Source organism: Lutra lutra, chromosome 1 (assembly GCF_902655055.1).
Source record: "Lutra lutra chromosome 1, mLutLut1.2, whole genome shotgun sequence".
Lineage (NCBI taxonomy): Eukaryota > Metazoa > Chordata > Mammalia > Carnivora > Mustelidae > Lutra > Lutra lutra.
In genome coordinates, this window is record NC_062278.1 from 188029051 (window position 1) to 188042780 (window position 13730).

At 39.1% G+C, this 13730-nt stretch overlaps 1 protein-coding gene across 1 annotated transcript in view; it reads right to left on the bottom strand.

The window, feature by feature from the left end:
- Positions 1–13472, bottom strand: part of TAFA1 (TAFA chemokine like family member 1) — an 866756-nt gene extending 853284 nt beyond the window's left edge. Inside the window, exon 1 of the mRNA XM_047747161.1 lies at positions 13356–13472. The gene's annotated coding sequence lies outside the window, so the exon portion shown is untranslated. The remainder of the gene's footprint in view (positions 1–13355) is intronic.
- Between the last annotated feature and the right edge of the window lie 258 nt (positions 13473–13730).

Genomic DNA, 13730 nt, shown 5'->3' on the forward strand with positions numbered 1-13730 from the left:
AAACTCAACCAGAGACCTAAGAAAAGAATTGCTGTAATTCTAAAATGGAAAAGCAACCCCTTTTTGCAAGGTAGAAGGTACAGAGAAGTGAATCTGAGGTAGCATATTAGAAGATAAATAGTGAGGGAGGAAGCCTCTGGAAGCTAGCTACTGGAGAGTGATAGAGCAGCAGAGCACAAAATTGGAAGTTCTAGAAATTTGCTCCAGTGGGAGAATGTCCCAGCCTGAAAGGCATTTAGGTGGCAAAGTGGGGCAAAATCCTAGGTGGGACAGTGTGGTCTTAGGATCCCCAGGGTCACAGAAAAAATGGAGGTGCCTGAGTGCAAAAGAGCTCCCAGGCATCAGACAGATAAGCTGGCTGTGATCAGTGAGCCCAGGAGTGGGCTTTCAGCATGGTGGTGCCATAAACTGTGAACTGCAGCACAATAGTGCAACCACTCTCTGAGCAGTGCCCAGTGAGTGATAGAACCCTGGCGAGAACCCCACCTGCCCCAGGAGGAGTGACACAGGTGCGCGCTGCAGGAGTCCACAAAGTTCAGAGACTTGAAACAGGGTTGCATGCCTGAATAAAAATGCTTGGCCACAGGCTAGGTGAACACAGAGCGCGGATGGAAACCAGGGAGACAAGAATAATTGATTGTTCTCTTGTGTTGGCTAACTGAACAATGGGGGTACAAATTTTCAGCTCCGGAGCTGGAGATTGGGGCACAACCATTTTCATTCTCATCCTCCAAAGCGGTAGGGAAAGCCCTCAGGAAACAAAGCCACATAGAGCAATCCTGAGCTACTTATTTAGCCTGGCCCTGGCAACAGTGGGTGGTGCAGTTCCACCAGGGGGCAGATACACCTGAGAATCAGCACAACTGGCCCATTCCCCAGAAGATCAGCAAGAACTTTGGCTAAAACCAAGTTTACTGATGACATAGAATAGTAAAACTTTAGTGTTAGGAGAAAATACTAGATAAAATTTGGGGTTTTGTTCTCAAGATTCTTTAGTCTATCAGTTTGCAATTCTTTTTCATTTTACTTTTTTTCTTTTTCAACTAGTTTCTTATTTTAGCAACTCTTTTTTTAAGTTTTTTAATTTTTATTTTTTACATTTATATTTTACATATTTTTTCTTCATTTTAGTTTCCTTCCATTTGATTCCATTTTATTTGTGTGTGTACAAATATATATATATATGTATGTATTTTATATATATATAATACATATATATGTTTTTATTTCTTCATAATTTTAGGATCTAATTTCTTCTAACAAACAACCAAAATATACTCAGGTCTTATGTGTTTTGTTAACCTCTGTGATAATATTCCCTCTTCTCTTCTCCCCATTTTTTTTCTTTTTTAGTTTCTGATCTCTTCTGATTTGTTAATGTGTAGTTTGCTGGGGTCATGGTGGTTGTTATTTTTGTATTTTGTTCTCTTGTTCCTCTGTTCTTCTCTGGAGAGAATAACAAGACAGAAAAACTCACCTCAGAAAAGAGAACAAGAGACACTAACTGCTGGGGAATTAATCAATTTGGATATAAGTAACATGTCAGAGATAGAATCCAGAATAATGCTTATAATATACTAGCTGGGTTTGAAAAAACATAGAAGGCACTAGATCATCCCTTTCTGGAGAAATTAAAGAACTAAAATCTAAACAGGTCAAAATCAAAAAGGGGATTACTGAGATGCAATAAAGACTGGAGGTTCTAACTGCAAGGATAAATGAGGCAGAAGAGAATTAGTAATATAAATGATAAAAGGATGAAGAATAAAGAACTGAGAAAAAGAGAGAAAACTCCTGGATTGTAAGGGGAGAATTCAAAAGATAAGTGACACCCGAAAGTGAAACAATTTAGAATAATTGGGATTGTAGTAGAAGAGGAAAGAGAGAAAGGAGGAAAGAAAGTATATTAGAGCAAATTATAGTAGGGTACTTCCCTAATTTGGGGAAGGAAAGAGGCATTCAAGTGCAGGAGGCACAGAGAACCCTCTCAAAATCAATAAAAATAGGTCAACATCTCGACATATAATAGTGAATCTTGCAAATTTCACAGACAAAGAGAAAATTCTGAAAGCAGCTTAGGAAAAGAGGTCCTTAACTTACAGAGGTAGAAACTTAAGTCTGGCAGCAGACCTATTCACAGAGACTTGGCAAGGCAGAAAGAACTGGCATGATATATTCAGGGTGCTAAATGAGAAAGTACACAGCCAACATTTTTTCTAGCAAGGCTGTCATTCAGAATAAAAGGAGAGATAAAGAGCTTCCAGGAGAAACAGAAACTAAGAGAATTTGTGATCACTAAACCAACCCTGTAAGAAATAATAAAGAGGATTTTTTAAGTGGACAGAGAGCCCAAAATTAATACATACTAGAAAGGAACAGAGACAATATACAGAAACAGTGACCTAACAGGTAACACAATGGCACTAAATTCATATCTTTCAATAATTAAACTGAATGTAAATAAGCTAAATACCCCAATAGGGGGTATCAGATTGGATAAAAAAGCTAGACGCATTGATATGCTGTCTAAAAGTGACTCATTTTAGACCCAAAGACACCTCTAGATTGAAAGTGAGAGGATGGAAAAATATTTATCATGATAAAGGTAGTTATAACAGACAAATTAGATTTTAAACCAAAGACTTTAATGAGAGATGAAGAAGGTTACTATATCATAATTAAAAGGTCTATCTAACAAGAAGATCTAACAATTGTAGATATTTAGGCTCCTAACACATAAGTAGCCAATTATATAAAACAATAAGAAAATTAAAGAAACACATTGCTAATAATACAACAATTGTAGGTGACTTTAATATCCCACTCACAGCAATGGATAGATCATCTAAGGAGATCAACAAGGAAACAAGTGTTTTGAATGACACACTGAGCCAGATCAACTTCACAGATATATTAAGAGCATTCTGTCCTAAAGCAACAAAATACACGTTCTTCTCTAGTGCACATGGAACATTCTCCAGAATAGATCACAAGCAAGATCACAAATCAGGTCTCAACTGGTACCAAAAGATTGAAATTATTCCCTGCATATTTTCAGACCACAATGCTGTAAAACTTGAACTCAATCACAATTAGAAATTTGGAAAGAACACAAATACATGAAGGCTAAAGAGCATCCTATTAAAGAATGAATGGGTCAACCAAGAAACTGAAGAATTTTAAAAACTCATGGAAGCAAATGAAAATGAAAACACAACTGTTCAAATCCTTTGGGATGCAGCAGAGTCAGTCCTAAGAGCAAAGTATATAGCAATACAAGTCTTTCTCAACAAATAAGAAGGGTCTCAAATACACAACCTGACGCCTAAAGGAGCTGGAGAAAGAAGAGAAAATAAAACCTAAACCAAAAGGAGAAGAGAATTAGTCAAATTAGAGCAAAAATCAATGAAAATAGAAACCAAAGAACAGACATATCAATGAAACAAAGAGCTGGTTCTTCAAAGAATTAATGAAATCAATAAACCGCTAGCCAGACTTATCAAAAGGAAAGAAAAAGAAACCAAAATTAATGAAATCATGAATGGAAGAGGAGAGATCACAACCAACACTGAAGAAATAAAACAAGTATAAGGGGGCGCCTGGTGCTCAGTGGGTTAAAACCTCTGCCTTCAGCTCAGGTCATGATCTCAGGGTCCTGGGATTAAGCATTGCATTCAGGCCTCTTCTTAGGCGGGGAGCCTGCTTCCTCCTCTCTCTCTGCCTGTCTCTCTGTCTACTTGTGATCTCTGTCAAATAAATAAATAAAATCTTTTAAAAAAAAAGTATAAGAATATATATGAGGCAGCTATATGCCAACATATTAGGCAATCTAGAAGAAATGGATACATTCCTAGAGACATATAAGTTAACCAAAACTGAAAGAGGAAGAAATAGAAAACCTGAGTAGAACCATAACCAACAAGGAAATTGAATCAGTAATAAAATATCTCCCAATAAACAAGAGACCACAACCAGATGGCTTCCCAGGGGAATTCTACCAAACATTTAAAGAATTAATACCTATTCTTCTGAAGGTGTTTCAAAAAATACAAATGGGAAACAAACAAACAAACAGACTTCCAAACTCTTCTAGGAGGCAAGCATAATCTTGCTCCCAAAGCCAGACAAAGATCCCACCAAAAGAAGATAACAGACAATATCCCTAATGAACATAGATGCAAAAATTCTCACCAAAATACTAGCCTATAGGGATCCAACAGTAACATTAAAAGGATTATTGGGACACCTGGGTGGCTCTAGTCAGTTAAGCATCGGCCTTTGGCTCCAGTCAAAGTCCAGGGTCCTAGGGATGAGTCCTCACATTGGGCTTCTTGCTTAGCAGGGAGCTGACATCCCCCTCAGCTTGCTGCTCCCCTGCTTGTGTGTGCTCGCTCTCTCTCTCTCTCTCTCTCTCTCTCTGATAAATAAATAAATAAATAAATAATAGAATAAGATAAAATAAAGTAAAAGGATTATTCACCATGACCAAGCCCACAGCAAATAGCATTCTCAATGTTGAAAATCTGAGAGCTTTTCTCATGGTCAGGAGCACAAGAGAGATGTCCACTCTCACCACTGTTGTTCCACATAGTACTAGAAGTCCTAACCTTAGCAATTGGACAACAAGAAGAAATAAAGTCATCTGAATCAGCAAAGAAGAAGTCAAACTCTCACCATTCACAAATGCCATGGAAAACCCATGCTGTGGAAAACCCAAAGGACTCCACCCCCAAACTGTTAGAACTCATACAGCAATTCAGCAAAATGGCAGGATATAAAATTAATGCACAGAAATCAATTTCATATCTATATACCAACAATGAGACAGAAGAAAGAGAAATTTAAAAATAAACTCCATTTATAATTGCACCAAAAACCATAAGATAATTAAGAATAAACCTAACCAAAGAAGTAAAGGATCTGTACTCTGAAAAATATAGAACACTTATAAAAGAAATTGAGGAAGACACAAAGAAATGGAAAAACCATCCATGCTCATGGATTGGGAGAACAAATTCTGTTAAAATGTCTGTGTTTCTCAGAGCAATCTATACATTCAAAGCAACCCCTATCAAAATATCATCAAAACTTTTCATAGAGCTAGAAAAAATAATCCTAAAATTTGTATGGAACCAGAAAAAACCATGAGCAGTCAAAAGAAAGTTGAAAAAGAAAACAAAAGCTGGTGGCATCACAATTCCAGACTTCAAGCTATTTTACAAAGCTGTAATCATCAAGACAGTATGGTACGCACCCAAAAACAGACACACACAGAACAATGAAACAATATAGAGGCCAGAAATGGACTTTCAACTCTATGGTCAACTATTCTTCAACAAAGCAGGAAAGAATGTCCAATGGAAAAAAAAGACAGTAGTTTCAACAAATGGTATTAGGAAAATTGGGCAGCCACATGCAGAAGAATGAAACTAGACAATTTTTCTTATACCATACACAAAAATAAACACAAAATGGATGAAAAATCTAAATGTGAGAGAGGAATCCTGCCAAATCCTACAGGAGAACACAGGCAGCAAGCTCTTTGACCTCGGCCACAGAAAGTTCTGGTTACAAACATTTCTCAAGGCAAGGGAAAGAAAGGCAAGAATGAACTAGTAGGACTTCATCAAGATAAAAATCTTCTGCACAGTAAAGGAAAAAGTCAACAAAACCAAAAGACAACTGACAGAATAAAAGAAGATATTTGCAAATGTTTTATCAGATAATGTGTTAGTATCCAAAATCTGTAAAGAACTTATCAAACTCAACACCCTAGGAACAAATATTCCAGTCAAGAAATAGGCAGGGGGTGCCTGGGTGGCTCAGTGGGTTAAGCCTCTGTCTTCAGCTCAGGTCATGGTATCAGGGTCCTGGGATTGAGCCCCGCATCCGGCTCTCTGCTCAGCAGGGAGCCTGCTTCCCTTCCTCTCTCTCTCTGCCTGCCTCTCTGCCTACTTGTGATCTCTGTCTGTCAAATAAATAATAAAATCTTTAAAAAAAAAAGAAATAGGCAGAAGACATGAACAGATATTTCTCAAAGAAGACATCCAAATGCCCAACAGACACATGAAAAAATGTTCAGCACCATTAGGCATCAGGGAAATACAAATCAAAACCACAATGAGATACCACATCAAAACAGTCTGGATGGCTAAAATTAACACATCAGGAAACAACAGATATTCGCGAGGATGTGCAGAAAGGGGAACCTTTTTACACTGCTGTGTGGGAATGCAAGCTGGTACAGCCACTCTGGAAAACAGTATGGAGTTTCCTCAAAAACTTAAAAATAGAGCTATCCTGCCACTTAGCAATGACACTATGAGGGTTTACCCCAAAGATACAAATGTAGTGATCTGAAGGGGCCCCTGCACCCCAATATTTGTAGCAGCAATGTGCACAATTGCCAAACTATGGAAAGAGCTCAGATGTCCATTGACAGATGAATGGATAAAGAAGATATAGTGTGTGTGTATACACACACACACACAATGGAGTATTACTCAGCCATCAAAAAAATGAAATCTGCCATTTGCAGTGAGGTGGATGGAACTAGAGGGTATTACACTAAGAAAAAAAAAGTGAATCAGAGAAAGACAATTATATGATTTCACTCATATGTGGAATTTAAGGAAAAAAAAACAGGAGCACAGACAAAGCGAGGGAAAAATAAAATAAGATGTTATCAGAGAGGGAGAAACACCATAAATGACACTTTTTGTTGTTGTTGTTTTTTAAGATTTTATTTATTTATTTGACAGAGACACAGCGAGAGAGGGAACACAAGCAGGGGGAGTGGGATAGGGAGAAACAGGCTCCCCACGGAGCAGGGAGCCTGAGGCAGGGCTCGATCCCAGAATCCTGGGACCATGACCTAAGCTCAAGGCAGATGCTTAAGGACTGAGCCACCCAAGCGTTCCCATACATGACTCTTAACCATAGGAAACAAACTGAGGGTTGCTGGAGGGGAGGGAGGTGGGGGCATGGGGTAACTAAGTGATGGGCATTAAGAAGGGCACGTGATGTGATGAGCACTGGGTGCTCTTTGCAACCAATGAATCACTGAACTCTACCTCTGAGACTAATAATACACTATTTTAAGACAAGCCTGACACAACTAGAAACGCCATTGCCGCAGCTAATCACATTCATTCTAATGCCATTAGATCGTCTAAAGCCAGTCCAAAATCAGATTCTCCCAAATGACCCAAAGAGGTCTTTTACAGTTGCTTTGATCTGATTAAGATCCAAACAAGCATCACAAATTATGTCCTTAATTAATTAAGCTTATGTTCTTAAATCTCTCTCACTCTAGAACAGTCCTCCTTCACCTTTTCAAATACCATTGATTTACATACGCAAAAACCATATCTGTTGTCCTAAGACAAGATGTTCCACATTTTGGGGTTGCCTCATTAGACAGTCCTTCTATATTATTTCTCTATCCCCGTATTCTTGTAAATGACCATAAACTTGACAGTCTTCATTAACTTCAAATACCTCTAATGGCAAGAAAACATTGTAAGTGATGCCATGTGCTTCAAAGTGCATCCCAGGTGAAGACACATGTAGTGGAATGAATGGTGGCCCCCCAAAAAGTTATGTCCACCTTTAAATTCCAGAGCCTGTGAATATCACTTTATATGGCCAAAGATGTGATTAATTGAAGAATCTGAAGAAGAACGTACCCTAGGTTACCTGGATGGACTCTACATGCAAGAGTCTATATATACTTAGGCAGAGGAAGTTTGGGGACATCTTCTAGTGAAGATGGAGCAGAGATTGGAATGCTGTGGCCACTAGCCCAGGAACCCCAGGGCAGCCTCCAGAAGCTGGAAGAGGCCTGGAATGAATTCTTCCCTCGGGTCCCTGGAGGGAGAAGAGCAGTGCTGGATTTCAGACTTCTAGCCTTGAGAATTCCGAGATGGTACATTTTAGGGATGTAGGGATGGAACAGCCTGATGCTCTCATTGCCAAGTTCACCACAAAGCTTCCTTTGAATAGTTCCACTCACAGTGTGGCCTGCATTACTTACTATTCAAGGGTAATAGAATGGCGATTTCTGGACTTTCTCTCCTTCCTGCTTTATAAAGAGTTCTTTGCAGATATGGACCTTTCATTAGCATCTTGAGTTCTTTGTGTATTCTAAACTGCCACTCATGCAGGATACACTGAGGATAACTATTTCATTCTTCCCTTTTAATTGCTATACTCCCAAGCATGGAATTGGCCATAACAGTAATTTTTTTTAAGTTTAAAAAAAACTTTTAAGAACATCTTTAGGTTCACAGCCAAATTGAGCAGAAGGTACAGATATTTCCCTTATTACCCTTCCTCCCCAACAAATGCCTGATCTCTCTACCAATTAATATTGTCCACCAGACTGATATATTTGTTACAATTGACACATTTATACATTGTATGTCATATTTGTGCATTGACACATTATAATTGAAAGTCCATAGTGTATATTAAGATTCACTCAAGTTATTGTATATTCTATAGGTTTGGATGAATGTATAGTGACATGTATCCAGCATTATAGTATCATAAAGAATAGTTTCACTGCCCTAAAAATCCTCTTTGTTTTGCCTACTCATGATAGCAATTTAAATCCTTATTTGCATCATTGTTTAATATCTATCCCCTCCATTAGACTCCAACTCTGTGTTCACAGAAAATCTGTCAATCTTCTTCACGGTCAAATCTATAGTGGCTGCACAGGGAAGGAGCACCCCTAAGGTGTTTTAATAAATTATTATTCCTAAGAGATCCCAGAGCCCCAAGAGGAATGTAGAGTCTTCCCATCCACCCACTTCTGCCGACCTTTGTCTTTGATCACAAAGCAGTGGAATAACTTCAGGTTTTTTGCTTTTTGTTTTGTTTGTTTATTTGTTTTATGTGTGTGTGTGTGTGTGTGTGTGTATGTGTGTGTGTGTTTTGCCAGCCTTAAAGCAAAGAAACAAAACCCTGTTAGGCAGTATCAGCAAGAACCTGGGAAAAACACCAGACTTTGATGAGAACGGATCTCAGGGCTGCTCAACTGGAATAGTGGCATGATTTTTTTCTCAAAAGAACCAACTTCTAGGATGTGGAGGACAGGGAGGACTAATAATCATCTCTTCAAGTGCTTTTATTTATTTTTTTTTTAAGAGAGGGAGAGTGGGGGGAGGGGCAAAGGATGAGGGAGAGAAAGAGGAACTTAAGCAGGCTCCATGCCCAGCACGGAGCCCAACACCAGGCTAGATCTCAGGACCCTGTGATCACGACCTGAGCAGAATCAAGAATGGGATGCTTAACAACTGAACCACCCAGGCACCCCTAGCCAAGTGCTTATAAACAATACAATTGAAAACAGCCACCACTATAATGATAACAATAACAATAGTAATCATAATGGCAATAAAACTAAATACACCATACAAATCCCTAGGCTAACTAAATCCACATATTCAGGATCAAGCTCAGGAAGGCACAGAGTTTCAGGGATAGGGGCCTCTCTGAAGCACCCTTTAGTCCAGCATTTGCATACCAAAGCCATGTTACCTAAAGAGTCTTTTCAAATTACTGAATCCTAGAGTTTTGTTCCTGTATATTCTTATTCAGTGGGATGGGAGTAAAGTCTGGGATTAAGTATTTTCATGAATCTCTTTTGTTGTAAGTGAACAAAACCAACTCTACCTTACTTAAGGAAAAATAAATATTTTGGACGATTATGATGTGGCTTAAAGAATCAAAGGAAAAGTTGAAAATAGGCCTTTCAGTCCAAAAGAATTAGAACAGTTCCAAAGGCCTTGGTAGCAACAACTCAAGGGTGATTTCTCCACAGGACTTAGAACAAATTGGGCCCTACTGTCATCCATGCATGTGTCACTCTGTTGGAGATTAAATTCCAATAGGAAAGCACGTGACTCCCCTACCTTAGTCACATTCATACTTCTTGGTCAGGGAAGGACAGACCAATTGTCAATTGTCAGTCCCATCAAAATTACAAATAGTAGAGTGGTAATTTATCAAAGACAAGAAACAGGGTACTGGGCACCTGGGTGGCTCAGTCAGTTAAGCATCTGCCTCCAGCCAGGTTAAGATCCTGGGATTCTGGGATCCAGCCCCATGTCAGGCTCCCTGAGCCTGCTTCTCCCTTTCCATCTGCCATCCCTCCCCTGCTCATGCTCTCATACTCTCTCTCTGTGTTGAATAAATAAAATCTTAAAAAGACAGGAAGAAAGAAAGAAAGAAAGAAAGAAAGAAAGAAAGAAAGAAAGAACTAAGAGCAGAGAAGAGGGCAAGGATACAGGCAGGGAGTAGATGTCCACTTTTAGCTCCCCAAGGTTCAGCAGCCAAGTTCAAAAACCAATGCCTTGGTTCAATCCCCAGTCAGGTATTTGAACTCTCCCTGTAAAAGACATACCAACATACTTGAACATAACCTCCCCAAGTTGACCCAAAGATCTTTCTTCTTGGAATATACTATCTGTGTCTTTTCCAAAGGACTCTGCCGTCCCTCATGTTCCTGTTGCAAATAGTCTATCTCAACTCACCTGATAGCATCAGCTCTTCTCCCCCCAGCTCAGTCTCCAAGGTCATCCTGGTGTCTTCTTATTCCTTAAGCTTTCCTAGCACACACTTCTCTAAGTTATTTTGCACTTGCTGATCCCCTGAGTGGAACACACTTCCCCCAGAAACCACACAGTTTGCTCTCCCTTTCCCATCATTTAGCTGTTTCCCTTAACATCGCCTGTTGAAAACCAGCTTCATCTCCTTCCCGGGCATGCTCTTCCTGCTTTTTATTTTCTCTACATCACTACCTGATATACTACATGTTTTCTTAATGTACTTATTCAGAGTCTACCTTTCCTCTCTAGAATATAAGCCCCTTGAGGACAGGAAGCTGGTCTGTTTTATTCACTGCTGTATCCCCATACTTATTACAGTGCCTGGTATATTGTGGACAGTCAATGAGTCACTGATGAATAAATGTATAAATAAATATATGAATAAATTGCTTGAAACTCATGTATCAGAATCAGCTGTGCAGTTTGCCTAAAATTCAACTTCTTGTCCATCCCTCCCACCTACTAAACTCGACTCTCCTGTGGCTGGAGCCTACAGAGATACACTGAAGCTTTCCAAGTGTTGCTAATGAAAGCTAGAGTTTAAGGATTGCTGTTTCAGCGTTCTCCAAAACCAGTATAAGCTTTCCTTCATGGTACACTCCATTGTATGTTTCAAGACAGCTTTTCTATCTCCTTCCCCTAAAAGCTGAGAATGACCCCTGGCTGAAAGCCAGCAAGGAAACAAAATCCTCCATCCTATAACCACATGGAACTGAATTCTCCCAACAATGTGAATGAGCCTAGAAGGAGATTTCCCACCCCACACTGCTCTGTCCCCTCAGAGACTTCAGCTGTGAGGCCAAGCCAGCCAACGCCTTGATTCCAACCTTGTGACTCCCTAAGCAGAGTAACCAGCTCAACCCATGGAACTTCTGACTGGGAGCACTTTTGAAAGAGCTATGAGATACTAAATAGATGGCGTCTCAAACCATGAAGTTTGTGGCAATTTGTTACAACAGCAATAAAAAACTAACACAGCAGACGGTCTGGTTTTGGAGGGGCATATCATGGAAGCAGTGTCAGTGAACAGACTTTAAGAAACAATGCTGTAAAGAAATGTACTCATATATTTGCAGTGCTAATCTATCAGAGAGCTTTCAAGAAGGTTAACTGTTTTCCTTCTTTGTACTTTCCCATATTTTCTAAATTATCTGTAATGTACATTTACTACTTCCATAATCATGAAGTCTTATTTTAAGTGAAGATTTATTGTGGGAAACTCTGTAGGACAGAGGTTTACCAAGTTTAGTCAATGGATAAATTTTAAGCAAAAAAATGGAATAAAACCTCCAGGTTAGAAGAGATTTAAGAGGTATCAGTTGACTACAATTTATAGACCTTACTTAAACCCTGTGTTGAACAAATTACAAAGTAATTAATTCTGTACAGTTTATGTAGTTATATGATATGTTACATATAGTTATATATATAAATATGTCCTTATCACTTGAAGATAGATATATAAATATTTTATATTTCTATATATAAACATTTATTTTATTTTTATGGAAAAAATACATTGGAAAAATATTTAGTGGAGACTGTGATGTGCCTCCCAGTCATAAAACTCAAGTATTCATTCCCTCTGCTGCTGAGAAGATTGGCTACTTACAGCTCACCCCTCAAACTCCTCTAGAAATTATTCTCTTACCAATCCTATTTCTTTCATTACCCAACAGGTATTGATCCCAAGGGCAGCACCCGGTAAACTTTCCACATACTAATCCCTGTCTCAGAGTCTGCTTACCCAGGAAACCGACCAGCAATGATGTCAATAATAACATGGTATCAGAGGATACCATAAGGGGTTCCAAACAGGACTTTGTGTTTTTCGATAATCTTTGCAGAAATTGATGTAACCAAAACTAGAGACTTGGAACCAAGTTTTTCACCTATTAGACATGATTCACAATGAGCCATTTGTGTTTTTGCTGTACTCTACAATGTTCTTCCAGGACACTGAAGGGGAGTGGGTTGGAGAAGGGCTAATATGGATATGTGAATAGTATGAGCATATATGCCCAGGCATAGGCAGGCTGCAAGGTGGGCTGATGCACCAGGCGGGAAGGCTTCAGGGGGCACCAGGCAGCTTTCTCAGTGATGGCAGGCTATATTTGTGATATTTGTGATAATGAAGTAGAAAGTGCATTTTCTTCATACATACATTGAAACAGAGCTGTTTGCTGTATCAGATTACTTAAACTTGTTACTGAGATAATGAGCTCAACTGAGTTAAACTAGAAAGTCGTTACATAACGTTATGTTTATCACAGCACTGAACAATGAGATGCCTGTGCCTATGGCAGGTCTGAGGGGAAGGATAAAATGGGTTTCTATTTAGGTTTTGCCCTTCTGACTTCTTTTTCCTACCCTTCAGACAGTTTCTCCATTCTAATCTCCCTCCCATCTTCTTTTATGTCTAACTCAAGGACTGACAAAGTATAGCCCTTGGGACCAGATCCATCCAGCTCCCCATCTTTCAACGGTCCTCAAACTAAGAATAGTTCTAAAGGATTGCACTTTAAATGCTTGTATAAGTACCTATATAATGGTCTCAATTTTGCCTCTTTGCCTGCAAAGCCTGAAATACTTATGATCTGGTCCTTCAATAAAAAGTTTGTTGACCCCCTGCTCTAGCTCACAAAGCAGCATTCATGGAGAAGAAAATTGCAAGTGAGTAGTTACTTATATTTGCAATAGATTTTTTCATATATCTGTGAAGGACTTGGGGATACATACCAAATGAGTGTCCAGATGTAATCCAGGTGAAATTTCGTCTTGTGCTGATATCTCAACAAGGCTCTTCCTTCTGAGCAGGTTTGTGTTGGATGTCCTTTTTCAAGATTCATGAGATCCTAATGGTTGTAGAGCAAATGCATCCATTTGACAAATACATATTGAGTGCTGAGTAAAGATGAGCCAGGACCTGTGACAGAGGATGGATATGCTTCAATGAATAATATGCATATAGCCCGGACCTTGTAGAGATTGTAATACAATCAACCTGTGCACAGTCCATGTGTGTGTAGTACTCAAATTGCGGTTTGCAAACCAGCAACATGGACATCACCTGGAGACTTGGCAGAAATGCAAATTCTCAGACCCCACACTAGA